Below are 19,710 nucleotides of genomic sequence, written 5' to 3' on the forward strand. Positions count from 1 at the left end.
TCAATGCCCACGCATTTCTAAACTTTTCAGATTATTACTCCATCTTAGTCCATTTTGGATGCTGTAAGAAAACACATTACACTGGGAAGTTTATAAACAACAGGGATTTATTACTCACTCTTTCGGAGGCTGGTAAGTCCAAGGTCACAGTGTTAGGGGACTCCGTGTCTGGTGAAGCTTCGGTGGCTAATGTCCGTGCACCGTCATATGGCAGAACTGCAAAGGTATAAACAAGCTGCTCCATCAATCCATTCTTCAAATGGTGCTATGGCATAGTGGGTAAAGCCACCTTCAGGCCTGGCATCCCACAATGGCACGGGTTTGAGTACCAGCTGCTCCACTTCTGATCCAACTCTCTGCTCTGGCCTAGGAAACCAGTCAAAGTTGACCCAAGTCCTTGGGCCCCTGCACCCACCTGGGAGACCTGGAATAAACTCCTGGCTCCTGGCTTCAGACTGATTCAGCTCTGGCCATTGTGGCCATTTGGGGAGTGAACCAGCAGAAGGAACACTTTCTCTCTGTTTCTCCCTCTCTCTGTCTGTAACTCTGCCTCTCAAATAAGGAAATAAAACCTTTTTTAAAAAATAAGGGCAGTGACAGCATTCTCAGATTTGCCCTCATGATCTAGTCAGCTCCCAGCATCTCTGCTCCTAAATAACAACACACAGAGTATTACATTTCAACACATGCTCAAAAATTGGCTTTTTGAGAAGGTAAACAAAACAGATAATTCTCGGAGGGGGTTCCATACAGAGGAATAGGGAAAAGGAGGACTGCTATAAGCTAGGATAAAATAGGAAAAAAGGCAGAGAAAGTGCATTCCCAGGGGAGAGTGGAGATTCTGTAAGAGGAGGAGAGATGCTGTGGATCTGTGTGGAAGCTGCAACAAGCACTGATACAACACAAGACCCAGCAGGTGAGAGCTGGAGAAAGTGCCGGCTCTGAAGAACAAGGTGAGATCAGGCTGCAGTGGCCCATGCCAATGCTGAAATAGCTGCAGAGACAGCCTAGCAGACTAATTGCTGGATGTGTCATGGACCCTGTGAGTAACAGGGTATCCTCTACCCCAGCAGAAAAGAGAGACAATTCTCCCCATCCCCTCACAACAGACCCTGACTAGCAGCTCAGAGAGGGCAGACACCATGTTGGATGTAAGTAGCTAGTAGCTGCAGCAGCTCTCGTGCAGGCTCCCAGCAACAGTCAGGGAAAAGGCGCCATCTTGTCTCAAGTAGCAACAGCCCAGGTGCACACACCCAGCAACAGGCAGGGAGAAGGAGCCATTCAGACATCATCACTAGCTGCAGAGACTCTTCTAAGTGTCCATAAACTGGCGGGGAGAAGGCATGATTGTGAAACAAGCAGTGCTGTGGCCAGTAGCTCTTGTGGACATGTATGACCAGGCATTTCACCACAGGGAAAAATCTGTCTTCCCCACTGACTTTCAGTCTGGGTAGAAAGACTGACAGGGGGCTGCAAATGCACTTATGACTATCACGAGCCCTTAGCCTCTCAACATAATGTAGGCTCTGCAGCTCAAACTGCCTAAGTGGAGCACCCCTAGGCAACTGGTTCTCAGCTTCTCCATGGACAGAACAGGTTAGTGGGGTGGTGTGGATCTTCTGCACCCTGTGTCTATGGGAGCCCTGGTACTGAGACTGTGGGAACCCATGCATGCAGGAGAGGGTGCAAGATGTAGCTGCATTTCTGGGAGATTACTGTGTGTAGCTCCACAAGCTCAGCACCCTGGCTGCCTGGGGTGGGTCACTGCAGCAGGATCTGTGCTCACACTGAAGACTGCACAGATCCTTTGTGCCATTCATGCAGAACCACAGAACAGAATAGTACCCACTGAGGGCTAATACCTGGGTTATTCTCACCTTGGAAAAGAGGAGTGAGGGTGTGATTATGCCAACAGCAGTGACCATATCCTCTTTTCTATTAACAAGAGGACAAGAGGAGATCTAACATGCCCAATATGGGTGTTACCCTGGACACTGTTCCCACACTGGAGCAGTGACCTGAGCTGCCTAGTCACAAGCAGCACACACCTCTGGGTATTCACTGAAACAGCAGACACTCCACTAATTCACAGAGACACAGTCCAATGATAAAAGCCATCAGAGGGAAAAAAATTAAGTATCTCCACAAATGCATAAATATAAAATGCAGAAATTCAAGAAACAAGAATAAAGAAAATAATATGATGCCCCCGAAAAAAAAACACAACACTGCAATATTGGAAGGTGAAGAAATTCATAAAATTCAGGGAATATATTTCAAAAAATTAACTGTAGGCTTACTCAGAAGTAATCAGAAGCAAAACCACAAATTAAATAAATCCGTAACTGATATGCATGAAAATTTTCCCATGAAATTGAGATTTGAAAGAAAAATCAAAATTAAATTCTAGAAATGAAGAGTACAATAGATCAAATTTAAAAAATGCGATGGAAAGCCTTAACAACAGACTCCATAAGACAAATCTCTGTAAAATTAAGAGTCAAACACAAAGAAGAAGAAATTAGAAAAATGTAAAATAGGGTTGGAGATTTATGGGATACTATCAAATGACCAATATATAGAGTCTTAGGGGTTACTGAAGGCATGGAGAGGGAGAATGGATTAGAAGGCCTTTTAGTGAAATAATTACAGAAAACTTCCTGAATTTGAAGAAAGTGATGTCCAAGTACAGGAAACACACAGCACTCTTATTTTTTTTTGGGGGGGGGTCAGGTAGAGTGGACAGTGAGAGAGAGAAAGACAGAGAGAAAGGTCGTCCTTCTTCCATTGGTTCACCCAATAATGGCCACTGCAGCCAGCGTGCTGCGGACAAGGCACCATGCTGATCTGAAGCCAGGAGCCAGGTCCTTCCCCTGGTCTCCCATGCGGGTGCAGGGCCCAAGCACTTGGGCCATCCTCCACTGCACTCCCTGGCCACAGCAGAGAGCTGGACTGGAAGAAGAGCAAATGGCACAGAATCCGGAGCACTGACCAGGACTAGAACACAGGGTGCTGGTGCCACAGGCGGAGGATTAGCCTACTGAGCCATGGCGCCAGCCATACAGCACTCCTAATACACATGACCAGAAAAGACCTTCTCCACAACATATTGTAGTCAAATGCTCCACAGTAAAACATAAAGAAAAGATTCCAAAATGTGCAAAAGAAAAATATCAGATTACTATTAGAGTGTCTCCAATTAGACTCACAGCTGACTTCTCATCAGGAATTACTACAAAGAGCTATAGCCCAACAAATCAGGAAACCTAGAAGAAAAACATTCCTGGACACACACAACCCACCAAAATTGACCCAGGAACACACAAAAAAGGAAACATACCAATAAACAAAAAAGAAATTGAATCAGTAATGAAGATACTCCCAACAAAGAAAAACCTAGGATTGGACAGTTCCACTGCTGAATTCTATTAGACATTCAAAGAAGAACTAAAACCAATTCTTCTCAAGCTATTCAAAACAACTGAAAGAGAGGGAAGCCTTCCAAACTCCTTCCATGAAGATAGCATCACCTTAATTCCAATCAGAAAAGGATACAAGAGAGAAATTACACACAAATGTCCCTGATAAGCACACAAAAAAACCATCATCAAAATACTAGCCAATTGAATACAATAACATGTAAGAAATGATCATTCATCTGGACAAAGGGGGTATTATCCCTGGTACACAGCGATTATCAACATTCACAAATCAATGTGATACACCACATTAACAAACTGAAGAACAAAAACCATATGATTATCTCATCATTAGCACGGAAAGCATTTGATAAAATATAACACCCTTTCATGATGAAAACCTGAAGCAAATCAGGTATAGAACGAGCTTTCCTCAACACAAGCAAGACAATTTATAACAAACCAATGGCCAGCATCTTACTGAATGGGAAAAGTCGTAACCATTCCCACTAAGATCTGGAACCAGAAAACGGTTGCTTCCCTCTCACATCACTGCTATTCAATACAGTCCTGTATGTTTGAGCAAGCGTCATTATGCAATAAAAGAAATCAAAGGGACAGAAATCAGGAAGAAGGAAGTCAAACTATCCCTATTTGCAGATGCCATGATTATGTATATAGAGGATCCAAAGACTCCACTCAGAGACTATTAGAACCCATAGGTGGTCCCAATATGGCAGAGCAGGGAGGATTTTACTGCTGTAGCCCAGGAGATTATAGTTTAAAAAATGTGGAGAGGGTAATCTCAGGGAATAGTTAGGGAGAAAACGGCAGAGGAAACTCTACCAAAATTAGAGAGACAGGGTGGACCTACGTGGCAGGCATGGATGCCCACGGCTCAGGACTCCAGCCTACTCAGCCAAGAGCCTATGGACCAGCACTGGAAAGTGAAGTGAGACCAGAACACAGCAGACCAGCCACTGCTGAAAAAGCTGCAGGAAGAGTCTAAAGGGAACCAGGCTTGGAGCCACATGGGAGATACTGTACTAGCCAAACTACAGGAAAAAAAGAAAAAGAATGGGATGGACACGTTTCTCTCTCCCCAGTAACTTTACAACAGCGTCCTGTAACATGTCAGTAGAGGGGTGTGATTTTGGATATACATCACAGGTGCGCCAGCTCATGTCTTTACCCATCAATCAGCCAAGTGGAGACTCTTGATTCTGCTGGGGAGAACTCACAGCGGGCTGGGAGCTTGTGACTGTGTGAGGCTTCTGTACTTGGACAGGGAAAAAAACTGAGGGTGTGTGGGAGGACTCACAGTGTGGCTAGGACTTTGAGCAGTTACAATGGGAGACTCCATATGCTCAGGGTTTCCTGGTTACCTGTTAGAGATACTGTTAGGGAAACTGATCTTACACTGAGGAATGCACAGATCCTTTGTGTGACCCTTGGGACAGAGCGAATAAATGTAACACAAACTTGCGCATGCCCTTATCCCTGGAGAACTGAACAGAGCTCTTTGGCCAAACCCACTATAAGCCTCTAGATTTTCACTGAAAAGTAGACTTTCCACTATCTTCACAGTCATAGTCCAAAGATAAAAGTTGCCACACACCCCCCCCCCCAAAAAAAGAGAGAAAGTGGAAACCAACAAGTATCTCCACAAATGCCAAACAATATATGCACCAATTCTAGAAACAAGAATAGGAAGACAACATAATGTCACCAAAAGAATGTGACACTTTGGGGCCAGCACTGTGATACAGTGGGTAAAGCTGCATTTGCAGTACCAACATCCCATATGGGCACTGGTTCGAGTCCTGACTGTGCCGCTTCCAATCCAGCTCTCTGCTCTGGCCTGGAAAAGCAGTGCAATATGGTCAAAGTCCTTGGGCCCCTGCAGCCACATGGGAGATCCCCAGAAGAAGCTCCTGGCTCCTGGCTCCTGGCTCCTGGCTGCAGATCGGCGTAGCTCCGGCCACTGCAGACAACATGGTAGTGAGCAGCTGATAGAAGACCTCTCTCTCTCTCTGCCTCTCCTTCTCTCTTAGTAGTGCTGACTTTCAAATAAATAATAATCAAACCTTAAAACAAAGAACATGACACTTCAATACTAGATTGTGAAGATGATGAGATAGAAGAATTGAAAGAAATGGAATTCAAAAAATTGATCATAAGATTACAAAGAAGTAGTCTGGCACCGTGGCTCACTTGGCTAATCCTCCACCTGCAGCGCCGGCACCCTGGGTTCTAGTCCCAGTTGGGGTGCTGGGTACTAGTCCTGGTTGCTCCTCTTCCAGTCCAGCTCTCTACTGTGGCCCGAGAGGGCAGTGGAGGATGGCCCAAGTGCTTGGGAGACCGGGAGAAAAAAAACAGCTCCTGGGCCCAGTGCAGCCTTGGCTATTTCAGGTATCTCAGAATTCAATCAGTGGATGAGATTCTTTCTCTAATTCTCATCCTCTCAAATAAATGAATAAAAAATTTCAAAAATTTCAAATTTTCAAAAAATGTTGACTTTATCCCCAGCCCATACTTTGATTTGCCTAAGTGTTGATGGCACGTATAAATATAAAGCTTTACTATTTCAGTTTACACTGGAAGAAGACACTACACAAAAGGAAAGGAGGGGCTGGCACTGTGGATAGCAGCCTAAACCTTCACCTGCAGCACAAGCACCCCATATATTCATCGGTTCAAGTCTCAACTGCCCCACTTCCAATTCAGCTCCCTGCTGATGGCCTGCATAAAGGAGTGGAGGATGGTCCAAGAGCTTGGACATCTGCATGCCCATGCAGAACCGTGGGTACATGGGTAGGGACTCCTGGCTCCCAAGTTTGGCCTGGCGCAGCTTGGGCCGCTACAGCCATTTCAAGTGTGAACCAGCTGATGAAGGACCTTTCTATCTGTCTCTCCCTCTGTCTGTAACTCTGCCTCTCTAATAAAGAGATCTTTAAAAGAACAGAAACAAACCAGCCATATGCTTCAGCAATCCCACTACTGGGTCTACACCAAAAAGAAATGAACATTATTCTATCAAAGAGATACCTCCACCACCATGTGGATTGCAATATGGTTCACAGCAATCACAAGGAATAAACATGGATTTATTTATAAAGATTAAACAAAGATTTCTATCATCAGATGAATGCATAAGGAAAACATGGTATAGATCTACAATGAAATGTATTGCAGGACTTAAAAATAATGAAATTTTATCAAGTGCATCAAAATGGAGTTACTGGAGGACTTCATCTTAGAGAAATCAGCCAGAAAAAGAAAAATACCCACATGTATTACCTTACATGTGAAAGTTAACTTTTTGAAAAAAAAATCAAAACACAAAAAAAGAAATATAAATGTGAATGTGTATCACTACTGCCGCAAATATACTCCTATAAAACTTTGTTTGAAAACTGGACAAAACAATGGTTAAGAACAGAATACTGGATCTGGAATTATGGCATAGTAGGTTAAGCATCCCTTGTAGTGCCGGCATCCCATATGGGCACCAGTTCAAGTCCAGCTGCTCCACTTCCAATACACTTCCTTGCTGATGACCTGAGAAAACAGTGGAAGATGGCCCAAAGGCTTGGGTCCCTGCACCCTAGTGGGAAAGATGCAAAAAACTCTTGGTTGCTGCCTTTGGACTGGCCCACCTCCAGACATTGTGGCCATTTGTAGAATGAGCATATATGGATGGAAGACCTCTAACTCTATGTCTTCCTCTCTCTGTAACAATGCCTCTCAAGAAAACTAATGTTTTTTTTTTTTTAATTTAATGTCCTAAAATAAAAGATCATACTGCTCCAGTAGAACTTTATTCTTTGTACCTTTTTCCTATGAATATTATTGTTACCCTGAATATTACATAGATTATAATCATATCATGAAAAATAGATGAAAAGAGGAAAGGAAGGAGGGGAAAGGGGAAGAGAGGAAATTCTGGGTTTATTCTTGGAACTGTACCTACACAATTCATGAAATATGTTCTCTTTTCATTCATTTTAAAAACAATTGAAGGGGTAGGGGCTGTGTGGCAGTGTGTTAAATCCCAGGCTTGAAAGGTGAGCATCCCATATGGGCACAGGTTCTAGACCCCAATGCTCCTCTTCTGATCTAGCTCTCTGTTATGGCCTGGGAAAGCAGTAGAAGATGGCCCAAATCCTGGGGCCCTGAACCCACGTGGGAGACCCGGAAGAAGCTCCTGGTTCATAACTTTGGATCGGCTCATTTATAGCCATTGTGGCCATTTGGGGAATGAACCAGCAGAGGGAAGACCACTCTCTCTACCTCTACACCTCTTTCAGTAATTCTGTCTTTTAAGTAAGTAAAAGTAAATCTTAAAAAAATTTTGAAAAGAAAAAAGAATGTAGCATTAGTATAGTTCTAATGATCTGTGATTACTTTAAATTTAGGGTGTATGGGAAAAATGGTCATTTTTCCATTCAACTGATTATACTTGTTGCTTATATTCCCTATAAACTAGGGTTTCTGTTCTTCCCTTAATTTTATTAGATTTACTTTGTTTATTACAAAGACACTGTTACATATAGAGAGAGAGAAAGAGGGAGAGATCTTCCATCTGCTGGTTCACTTCTCAAATGGCCAAGACAGCCAGGACTGGACCAAGATGATGACAGGAGCCAGGAGCTTTTTCCAGGTGTCCCACATGGCTCCTAAGTCACAAGCACTTGGGCTGTCCTCTGATGCTTTGGTGCTTTAGCATGGAGCTGGATCAGAAATGGAGTAGAGACCGGTGCTGTGGCATAATGAGTAAGGCCACCTCCTGCAGTGCCGGCATCCCATATGGGTGCCAGTTCAAGTCCAAGCTTTTCAACTTCTGATCCATCTCTCTGCTATAGCCTGGGAAAACAGTAGAAGATGGCCCAAGTCCTTGGGCCCCTACAACTGTGTAGGAAGACCCTGAGCAAGCTCCTGGCCCCTGACTTTGGATCAGTGCACCTCCGCTAGCTGTGGCCTTCCAGGGAGTGACCCAGTGGATGGAAGACCTCTTACTCGCTCTCTCTACCTCTGCCTCTCTATAACACTGTCTTTGAAATAAATAGATCTTGAAAAAAAAGAAGTGGAGTAAATGAGATTTGAACCAGCACCTGTATGGGATGCCAAATATTGCCTCACCCCTACTTTTTGGTTACTGAACTTCTTATTTGGTAAAGCACTTAGCCTTTTACTAAAATGCAAATATAAAAACCATCCAAAAAATGGATGAAAGAAAGGAAGTAAGGAAGGGAGGAACAAAGGGAGAAAGAAAGGAAGAGGTACACTGGGAAAGACAGTGTTGAAAGGAGAGCAGAAAAGGGAATGTCAGCCGGCGTCGTGGTTCAACAGGCTAATCCTCTGCCTAGGGGCACCCGCACACTGGGTTCTAGTCCTGGTCGGGGTGCTGGATTATGTCCCAGTTGCCCCTCTTCCAGGCCAGCTCTCTGCTATGGCCCAGGAGTGCAGTGGAGGATGGCCCAAGTGCTTGGACCTTGCAACCCATGGGAGACCAGGAGAAGCACCTGGCTCCTACCTTCGGATCAGCGCAATGCGCCAGCCGCAGTGCACTGGCTGCGGCGGCCATTGGAGGGTGAACCAGGCAAAGGAAGATCTTTCTCTCTCTCTCTCTCACTGTCCACTCTGTCAAAAAAAAAAAAAGGAATGTCGTTTATTCTTAGAATTGTTCTATAAAATATACCCAAGAATTATTTTAGCCTAAAAAACGAATACAAGCCGGTGCCATGATTCAATCGGCTAATCCTCCACCTTGAGGTGCCGGCACACCGGGTTCTTGTACCGGTTGGGTCGCCAGATTCTGTCCCAGTTGCCCCTGTTCCAGGCCAGTTCTCTGCTATGGCCCAGGAGTGAGTGGAGGATGGCCCAAGTCCTTGGACCCTGCACCCTATGGGAGACCAGGAGAAGCATCTGGCTCCTGCCTTCAGAGCAGCGTGGTGCGCCGGCTGCAGCACGCCAGCTGCAGCGGCCATTGGAGGGTGAACCAACAGCAAAAGAAAGACCTTTCTCTCTGTCTCTCTCTCTCATTGTCCACTCTGCCTGTCAAAAATAAAAAAATAAAAAAACAAATACATACACTGGATACAACATCAATCTTTAATAGAAATTTATATAAAATGGGTAAGCACTCACATTTCAGGAAAATTAAATATATAAAATTTGCACATTCATAAAATTCTGTACATGGAAAATCCTGACTTTCATAAAAATGTAAGCTTGCAAATCTTTCTGTAGAAATAACCTAAAAAGTAAGAGTATAAAGGCTATATAATTCAGAATAAGTGTGACTCAAAAATAACACTGCATTGTAAAGAATGACACATCCTATAAAGTAAAACCTAAGGAAGAATTTGCATTCCTAATAAATGTGACAGTGTGAAACAAAAACACATGGTTCAATGGATCATAAAAGCAAAGGAAATATCAGAGATGGACAAAATCAAATGAGGAATAGGAAGTACTACAAAGTATACATTCCAACATAAGGGGAAGATATTTCAAGAACTCCTACCTGGTAAAGTCCTGCAGGACTAAGTCATCCCCAGCCTCCAAACAGCAATCGGAACAAAAACTCCATGAAAGCAGAAGCTTTCACACAGAGCTGCCTAGAAGGATATGGAAAACATGCACCACGACAAAGCTGTATGCAGTTCATCAAAATGTCTTGAAAGCAAACTCACAACCGCTTCTTTCCACAAACTTTTCAAAGTACCTCATGTTGGCCCCTGCATTACATTAAATAACTAGAACAAATGTTGGCACATAACAGAAACATCTTTGAAAGACAAAGAAATACACCTTTACCAAGAGAGAGTCCTGTGCCCAAATTCAGATTCTATAAGCTGACCTCAAGCCACAAATTTCAATCCAGGCTAGATCAGGTTCTTGTCTTCCTAAGCACACACCAATCCAGTTTTCTCCCACATAAGCCTCTCTCCATCCATGGTACTCTGGAGACTTTTGTTGAAGTTTCCTAATTAACCGTGCACCCATACCACAGTCCCTAAGAAAGACCACACTATACCCCTAACCATTTTCTTACCCTCACTTTTCCTAAGGTCTGTCCCAGATCTAACACTTGGAGACTCCACCAGTTCTACTAGTAGACCTACAAGCTCCTCCCTATTACAACTTTACTGAAAGTCACCTGACCTCCTCCATACAATCCTTCCATTTCCCTGTCTATATCCAGGATGGCGATATACAGAAATTACCTGATTTCAGCTCCCAACACCTTGCTTGCCCCAGGTTCTTCCATGGCATCTAACAATCCAATCATACCACGCAATTTACTTCCAATCCCATCATTCTTAGCCCCGAAATCTAAAACCCAAACTTTTATTAACATGTCTCTCCAAACCAGACTTCCTGGGTTTTGTACTCTGACTCAACAGCACACACTTGTCCTCCAGGTCTCCCTCCCGTTTCCTGCATACCCAAGTATTCCCCTATTACCATGTTCTTTGGCCCCTAATGCTCTGCAGAGCCCTGGGGAACTCATTCCCCAACATACTACCCACCCTGTTTCCATGCTCTCATACTCTACTGAAGCCCACCAGGCCCCTACATTTCTCCCCATGCCTGTGGGGCTACCCCACATGACCCTCCCTGCCACAGGGTGGAAGTCCACATCATGTCAGCCTGGGCCGCCCAACCCCTGGGAACGGGCTGTCCCTTCCCTTCCCTTTGTGCACTGAGGACATGGACACAACTGAGGGGGCCACATCTGCTCACCAGTTGCTTCTCTCTAGGAAGAAGGTCCAGCTGGCATTGAGCAGGAAGCTGTGCAGTCTCCAGAACTGGAAGAACACCCGGCAGTTGCACTTCACCGTCCACTTTGGGTTAGTTTCACATCCTTGCCCTGTGGGAGGGAGCAGGGGAGGCAGACATCCGCTTCTTGGCTTCCTCACAATAGATCTTCTGCCCCCCCCGCACCTCCAAACCTGCAGATTTGGGGGGAGAATGCCGCTGGGTAGATGCCCTGGGCATCTCTGTCCCATAAGCTTAAATGCAGCAAATCCCTCCCGCACTCTCCAAGCCTACCATACCGCTGCAGCCTGTAACACCCCTCTCTCTCTCTCACTCTCATCTTCTCTCACTCTCTCTCTTGCTCACCTGTTCTATGTTTCTCTGTAATTCTTGCAAAAAGTGCAATAAAGCTTTTTAAAAAAAACACATTATCATCTCATTAGATACAGAAAAATAACCTGAAAAGATTCAATCCCATTCATTATTAAAAAAAAAAAAACCTCCACAAAGTAGGTACAAAAGGAATAGGTATCAAAATCATAAAGGCTATGTATGACAATTCAAAGCCAATGGCATACTGGATGGGCAAAAAGTGAAAGCATTTTTGTCAAACATGTAACACAAGGATGTCCCCTTTTACCACTCTGACAGAATGCAGTACTGTAAATTTTCACAAGAGAAAGAAAGCAGAAGAAAGAAAGAAATAGCACCTATATTATAAAAGAGAAATTGAAATTCTAAATGCTTGCATGTGACATGCTATGGTACGAGAAAAAACTAAAACAATCCACCAAACACGCTGCTAGAACTGGTGAAACAATTAAGTGAAGTCACAGGTTACAAATAAGCATACTGTGTAAGCTGCAGTGTTTATATATTAATGATGAACTCACTGACACAGCAATCAAAAAAATCCCAAAGATAATAACAACAGAAATCAAATGTTTAAGACTAAATGTAACCAAAGAAGCCAAAGAGCTCTATCATTAAAATCACCATACACTGATGAAAGAAATCACCAAGCACACAAAAAATGGAAAGATATCTCTTTTGGTGGATTTGAAGAATAGTATAATTAAAATCTCTACCCCACCTAAAGCTACCTAAAGATTCAATTAAATTTGTATCCAAACACCGATGACATTCTTTACAGAATTACATAAAACAAACCGAAAATTCATACAAAATCACACAAGATCCAGAATAGATAAGGTGTTCCTGAGAAAAAAGACAACAAAATTAGCCTAGATGCCTCACAACATCTGATTCAAAGTATTCTATAAATCTACACTAAACCAAATATCAAAGCACTTGCAGAAAAAGTGACACACAGACCAATGGAAGAAAACAAGGTGAGCTCCAATATTAATCCAAGTATGTACAACACCAGATTTTTAGGATTCAGATCTATCCATTGGAGAAAGGAAAAACTCTTCAACAAATGCTGTTGGCAAAAATGGATGTATTTGTGTAGAACATCGAAATTAGATTCATAACTCCCATAAAATAGGAAAATCAACTCAAAACGGATCACAGACCTAAATCTATAACCTGAGACTATGAAGCTTTTTGAAGGTAATACAAAGAAAAGCTCCAAGACACTGGAATAGGCGATGACCCTTGGAAAAGACCCTCAAAGCCCAGCAGCAAAATCAAAACTAAACAAATGGGATTAAATGAAATTAAAAGCTTTGCACAGCAAAGGAAGTCATCACAGATAGAAGAGACATACAACAGAATGAGCAGAAGATAACTGTCAGCTACCTATCTGACAAAGGATTAATATCAAGAATACATCTGCAACTTAGAAAAAAATAGCAGCAAGAAAAAACACAACCAATCCAGATATGAAATGGCCAAAGGAACTCAACAGAAAGTTCCCCATAGATATACAGATGGCCAAGAAATACAGGAAGAAATGCTCAACATCATAACCTATGAGGGAAATGCAAATCCAAACCACAATGGGATATCAGCTCACACGTACATACTGGCTAAAACCCAAAGATCAGAGAGTCACAATGATGAGGAAGATGTGGGACAAGAAGAACACTTACACACTGGTGGTGGGAATGTAAATTGGTGCAGCTGCTGTGGAAAACGGTATGGAGATTTTTAAGAAACCAGAAATAGACTTGCCATATGATAGAGCAACCCATCTATTGGCTATAACCCAAAGCACATGGACATACTGTATCAGAGAGATACGTACACCACAATATTTATGCTTCACGGCAGCGACAACAAGAAATTTTCATCAGCTGAATGCGTAAGCATAGTACTATACATACATACACACACACACTCACACTCACACACACACAATGAAACAACCTTACAAATCCCTCTTTCCACAAACTTTTTCAAAAACCCTCATGATGCTCTCTGTATTACCTTAAATAACTAGAACTGATGTGGGTACATCACAGACACTCCTTTGAAAGTCAAAAATGTGGGGAGCGGTCCGGACTGGACTGAGTTACTGGAATTGGGACTTATTCTGTGCATCTGCTCTCCCACAATATGGCGCTGGGAGAGAAGTAAACAGCTTCCGCACAGCTGCCTCCAGTTCAACTAATAAACTGTAGGACTTGCTCCTGATTGGAGGAGAGCAGCGTACTTGGCGTGTGGGCAGCCGAGTTAGGATTGGCGGAGGAGGACTATAAAGGAGGAGAGAGACGGCATGCACCAGGAACATCTAAGGGGAACATCTAGCTGAAGGAACACCCGTGCAGCCCCCGAGAAGAGCCGGCCGGCGGTGTGCCGCTCCCCTGCGGAAGTGGGGAATGTGGCCAGGGGGAACTGCCCTTCCACGGAGGTGGAAGGGGCAGTAGCCAACCCGGGAAGAACCAGCAGCAAACCCGGGGAGGGCCGAGCAGACGAAAGAACAGCGCAGGGTCTTGTGTCGTTCCTCCACGAAGAGGGGGAGCGACAAAAAAAAAAAAAAAAAAAAATCACATTTACCAAGAAAAAGTCCTCTGCTATAACTCTGACTTCTATAAGCTGACTACAAGCCACAAAGTTCATTCCCAGGCTAAATCAGATTCTCCATGTACCCAAGCCCCCTATTAACCCTTATTTTATTTCAGATAAGATCCTCTCCATCTCTTGGTACTCTATAGACTTTGGTCGAATTTCCTGATTAAATCAGCACACATTCCCCAGTCCCTCCTGCAAGTTCCCTTGGCCCGCCTCCTGAAACCCTTTCCCTCACTTTTCCTAAGGTTGCTCCCCAGGCCCTGTCCCGGGTCTAACACTCTGATGCTCCACTAGTTCTTTTTTTTCTTTTTTTTGACAGGCAGAGTGGACAGTGAGAGAGAGAGACAGAGAGAAATGTCTTCCTTTTGCCATTGGTTCACCCTCCAATGGCCACCATGGCTGGCGTGCTGCAGCCGGCGCACCACGCTGATCTGAAGGCAGGAGCCAGGTGCTTCTCCTGGTCTCCCATGAGGTGCAGGGCCCAAGCACTTGGGCCATTCTCCACTGCACTCCCAGGCCACAGCAGAGAGCTGGCCTGGAAGAGGGGCAACCTGGACAGAATCCGGCACCCCGACCAGGACTAGAACCCCGTGTGCCGGCGCCACAAGGCAGAGGATTAGCCTAGTGAGCCTCGGCGCCGGCCTCCACTAGTACTTACATGTAGACCTACCAACTCCTCCCTATTACAATTCTCCTCAAAGTCGCCTGCCTTTCTCCATACAATCCTTCCATATTCCCTATCATAGGATAGTGACATACAGAAATAACCTGTTTTCAGCTCCCAAAACCTTGCATGCCCTAGGTTCTTCCATTGAATCTAACCCTCTACTGCCGCTGCATGAAGTACTTACAATCCCATCGTCCTTAGCTTGAAACTCTAAAACCCAAACAACTACCACCATGTCTCCCAAAACCATACATCTTATGTTTTGTACTCTGAGTCAACACAAGCAGTTCTCCTTCCAGGTCTCCCTCCCACTGGCTGGACAACCGGTCTTCCCTTCTTAGCATGTTCTATGGGCCTTAATAAACGACAAAGAACCAGGGAACTCATTCACCAACATCTTATTCACCTCTGTCTCTGTGGCCCCCACTCAATTCTAGGAATGCTAGGCCCCCAAATTTCTGTCTCCACATGTATATAGGGCTCCCCGACTTGACCCTCCATCCCAAAGGTTGGAAGTCCAACTTGTTCTCATCCTGGCCAGCCCAACTGTAGGGAACAGGCTTCCCTTCCCTTCCCTCCACTCCCCTTTGGGTCCAAGGGCTGCCATCAACAGGACACAGCCACATGTACTAACCAGTTGCTCCTGTCCAGGGTGAAGGCACAGCTGGGTTTTACCAGGAAGCCAAGGAGGTTCCAGAAATGGAAGATTACCCAGCAGCTGAACTTCCTTGTCAACTCAGTGTCCAATTTCATATCCATGAAAACGTCTACAAAAAAGTTATAAAACATTAAAGAAATGGAAGAAGACACCCAAAAATGGAAAAATCTTCCATGCTGACTCATTGGCAAAATCAACATAATGCAAATATCCATTCTACCATAAGCAATTTACAGACACAATGGGATCCTTAGCAAAGGTCAAATAGCATTTTGCACAGATGGAGAGAAAACAATGCTAAAATTCATATGAAAACACAGAACATCTGAATAGAGAAAGCAACCTTATACAACACTGACAAAACTCGAAGCATCACAATAACAGATTGCAAGACACAGCACAGGACAGTTACAATCAAAACAGCTTGGTATAGTAAAAAACTGACATACAGAACAAAGGAACAGAAAAGAAACATCTGAAATAACACACACATATCTACAACTAATCTATCTTTCAAGAAGGAGCTGAAGATCAATCCCAAGTGCAAGGGACAGTTTCTTCAAAAAATGGTCCTGAGGAAACTGCACAGATATGCAGAACTCTGAAAGAAGACCCATACCTTACACCTATACAAAAAGCAACTAAATGGCTGGCGCTGTGGCTCAATAGGCTAATCTTCCACCTGCAGCGCAGCACACCGGTTTCTAGTCCCGGTCGGGGCACCGGATTCTGTCCTGGTTGCCCCTCTTACAGTCCAGCTCTCTGCTGTAGCCCAGGAGTGCAGTTGAGGATGACCCAGGTCCTTGGGCCCTGCACTCACGTGGGAGACCAGGAGAAGCACCTGGCTCCTGGCTCCTGGTTTCAGATCAGTGCGGTGCGCTGGCCACAACGCGCCAGCCGCAGTGGCCATTGGAGCATGAACCAATGGAAAAGGAAGACCTTTCTATCTCTTTCTCATTGTCCACTCTGCCTATCAAAAATAAAAAAGCAACTAAAAACACTTTAAGGAACGAAATCTCAAACTCAGTATCATCAAATTACAGGAGAACACTAGTCTACTCTGGGTTAATTTCACATCCGTGTCCTCTGAGAGGCAGGAGGGGAGGCAGGCATCTGCTTCTGTTTCCTTACAGCTGAGCCACCGCCCACCCCCACTGCCTCCGAACCTGCGGATTTGGGGGGAGAATACCGCTGGGAAGCCCCGGATCCCACATCCTTTGAGGCAGGCCCTGGGCATCTCTCTGTCCGTAAGCTTAAATGCAGCAAATGCCCTCATGCACTCTCCAAGCCTACCGTAACACTACCGCCAATGCCACTGCCAGCCGACCTCAACCTCGACACCACTCCCACAGACATCGCCTACTTCTCTCCGAGGCCTACTATGCAAGCACCATCCAACTAACACCTGCCCCTTCCTCCAAGCATACACAGTGTCAGCGAAAGAGGCCGCACTACCTTGAAGAACCACGGGCTGCAGCCTGAGCCCCAGCCTGACGTGCCTTTCCTGTGCTCACCATCATCAGGAGCACTCCAAGGGCATCGTTGCTCCCAATCCAGCCCACCAGAAGCTCAGGGCAGTGTGGAGCTCTCCAGACCTCTGGGTTGACACCCAGCCACTCCCACATGGTGCACAGCTCTGCCAAACTGCCCATGGTAAGGGCTACTGAACGGCAGATACCCACCCAGCATCCTGGCCTGGTCAGTTCCGGGGCTGCTGCCTGGAGTCAGACAACCAAGTGCACAATGTGTTGTGCCACAGACAGGAGGGAGGGTTGGGACTATCACTCTGTACCTAAATTGCATTTATGAAATGCATGGAATTTGGATCTCTTAACTAAAAAACGGTATCTTACAAGAACACCTGAACTGTCTTCTCTTGGTCGTTTCCTAGCCCTTTCATTATGTCACAATTATAGATGACGCAGTCGCTCATCACTGTGTCCTGGGGAACAGGCTGCCTTGTTTGAAGTCCTAACTCAGAACTTTTCATCTCACACTTGCAGAATACACATTCTTCTCATCAGTCCCTGGAACATTCACTAGGACACAACATATGATAGGCCAGAAGCAAGCCTAGTAAACTCAATAACTGAAATCATTTCACCCATCTTCTATGACCAAAATGCAAGGAAACGGGAAATCAACAACTCAAGAAACTCCAGAACATATGCAAACACATGGAGACCGAGGAACATGCTCCTGAATGAATGGTGGGTCGTAGGAGAAATCAAAATGGAAATCAAGAAATTTCTGGAAATGATTGAAGATAACAGTACAACATACCAAAACGTATGGGACACAGCAAATGCAATGTTAAGAGGGAACAAAAATCAGTATATTTAGGAATAATTTTAATCAAATAAGTGAAAGAGCTCTACAATAAAAATTATCAAACACTGACCAAAGAATAATCAAGGACACACAAAAAAAACGGAAAGATATTCCTTGCTAGTGGATTGGAAGAATCTGTATCATTAAAATATCTATTTCATGGAAAGAAATCTACAGAATACCAATGACATTCTTTACAGAATTAGAAAAAACATCCCTCTAATTCATACCGAACCACAGAAGATCCAGAAACGCTAAGGTGATCCTGATGAAATAAAAATCAAGCTGGAGACATCACAATACCTGACTTCACAGCATACTAAAAAACTATACTAATTAAAACACCATGTGACTGGCAATAAAAAAACTGAGACATACCAATGGAGCGAAACAGAGAATCCCTAAGTTAGTCTAAATACATATGGCCACCTGATTTTTGACAAAAGGGTTCAGACCATTCATTGGTGTAAGGATAATCTCTTCAACAAACGGTGCTGCAAAGCTCGATGTATTCGTGTAGAAGAATGGAATCAGATCCATATCTCTCATCATTTATAAAAAAAATCAACTGAGATGGGCAGCCGTGCACTTCTCAGAAGACTGTTCTTACAAGTATGGTCAAAAACAGTGAGGCCAGGTGCCAGTGCTGTGGTGTAGTGGGTAGGGCCGCCAGTGGTGCTGGAATGCATTGTGGGGAACAGTGCCTGCCCTGGCTGCTCCATTTCTGATCCAGCACACTTTTAGAGGCCTGAGGAATGGCTGTTGAGGGTGGGTCGATTGTTTGGGCCTCTGTCACCCTTGTGGGGGAGACAACGTGTTGCCCCTGGCTCCTGGCTTCTTATAGCCAGTGGATGAAACATCTCTGTCTCTCCCTCCCTCTCTGTAACTCTGACTTTCAAATAAACAAATAAATCCCCCAAACAAACCAAAAAATCTGTAGTGGTTTCTCATTAAGGGCTTGAAGCCTTGTGCAGGAAAGCTCATTAGGCTAACTAGAGGAGAGAGGAAAAAAAAGGGGGGACCAGTATGGACACAAGTCTCTCTCTCTCTGCTCACCTCTAAAAAGCGAACAAGACAAAGAGCAGGCATCATTTTGGACATACTTAAAGCAGTGCCCGCCATCAGCCAAGCAGAAAAACCTGACTCTAGCAGGGTGAAATAACAGGAGGTTAGGACCTAGTGAATGCATGGAGCTAATGAACTGAGATTGTGAAAAAAGAGATGGTGGGTGAGAGAACTCACAGAGTTCATGTGAGTACTCGCCAGAGATGCTACAATTCGGTAACCTTGGCAACCTGGTGGGAGACTGGTAGGGAATTTGAGCCCACAGTCGGGGCACCACAGAGTCTTGGTGTCATCCTTCGGAAAGAGCAGACAAATGTTAAACCCACAGGAGCCAGAGATTGGAAGCTGACTGCCTAATATTCCGCTCAGCTGTGCGGAATTTCTTCCCTTCTGAATTGAAAAAGAGAGAGAGAGAGAGAGAGATGTACCATGCCTAACCTGGGTGTGTCACCTTTGGCAGACCCTTAACCCTGAAGAACCAAACAGAGCATTCTGGCCACACCCATCTCAAGCCTCTAAGGCTGCATCAAAAGCAGACAGTCCACTTAATACAGTCATAGTGTATAACAAGAAAAAACACCACAGCGAGGGAAGAAGAATCCAAAGAATATCTGCACAATGCCAAGCAACAAATGCAGAAACTGAGGAAACAAGAACAAGGAAGACATTATGATGCCCCCAAATGAACAAGACACCCCAAGCCAAGATTATGAAGATGATGAGATAGAAGAAATGCAGGATACGGATTTCAAAAAAATTTATGATAAAAACATTTAGAATTTTTCAAAAACAAATTCTTGAACTACAGAAATCCTTACTGGACA

The 19,710-nt window shown here is 44.4% G+C and overlaps 1 protein-coding gene across 1 annotated transcript in view; it reads right to left on the reverse strand.

Moving 5' to 3' along the window:
* The window catches only part of LOC138846894 (glutamate receptor ionotropic, NMDA 2A-like), a 171,441-nt gene that overhangs the window by 84,422 nt on the left and 67,309 nt on the right, over positions 1-19,710 (reverse strand). The window contains exons 11-13 of the mRNA XM_070063914.1: positions 15,467-15,599; positions 11,172-11,298; positions 119-216 (exon numbers count right to left, since the gene is read on the reverse strand). The gene's annotated coding sequence lies outside the window, so the exon portion shown is untranslated. The remainder of the gene's footprint in view (positions 1-118; positions 217-11,171; positions 11,299-15,466; positions 15,600-19,710) is intronic.

Source organism: Oryctolagus cuniculus, chromosome 19 (genome assembly GCF_964237555.1).
Source record: "Oryctolagus cuniculus chromosome 19, mOryCun1.1, whole genome shotgun sequence".
Lineage (NCBI taxonomy): Eukaryota > Metazoa > Chordata > Mammalia > Lagomorpha > Leporidae > Oryctolagus > Oryctolagus cuniculus.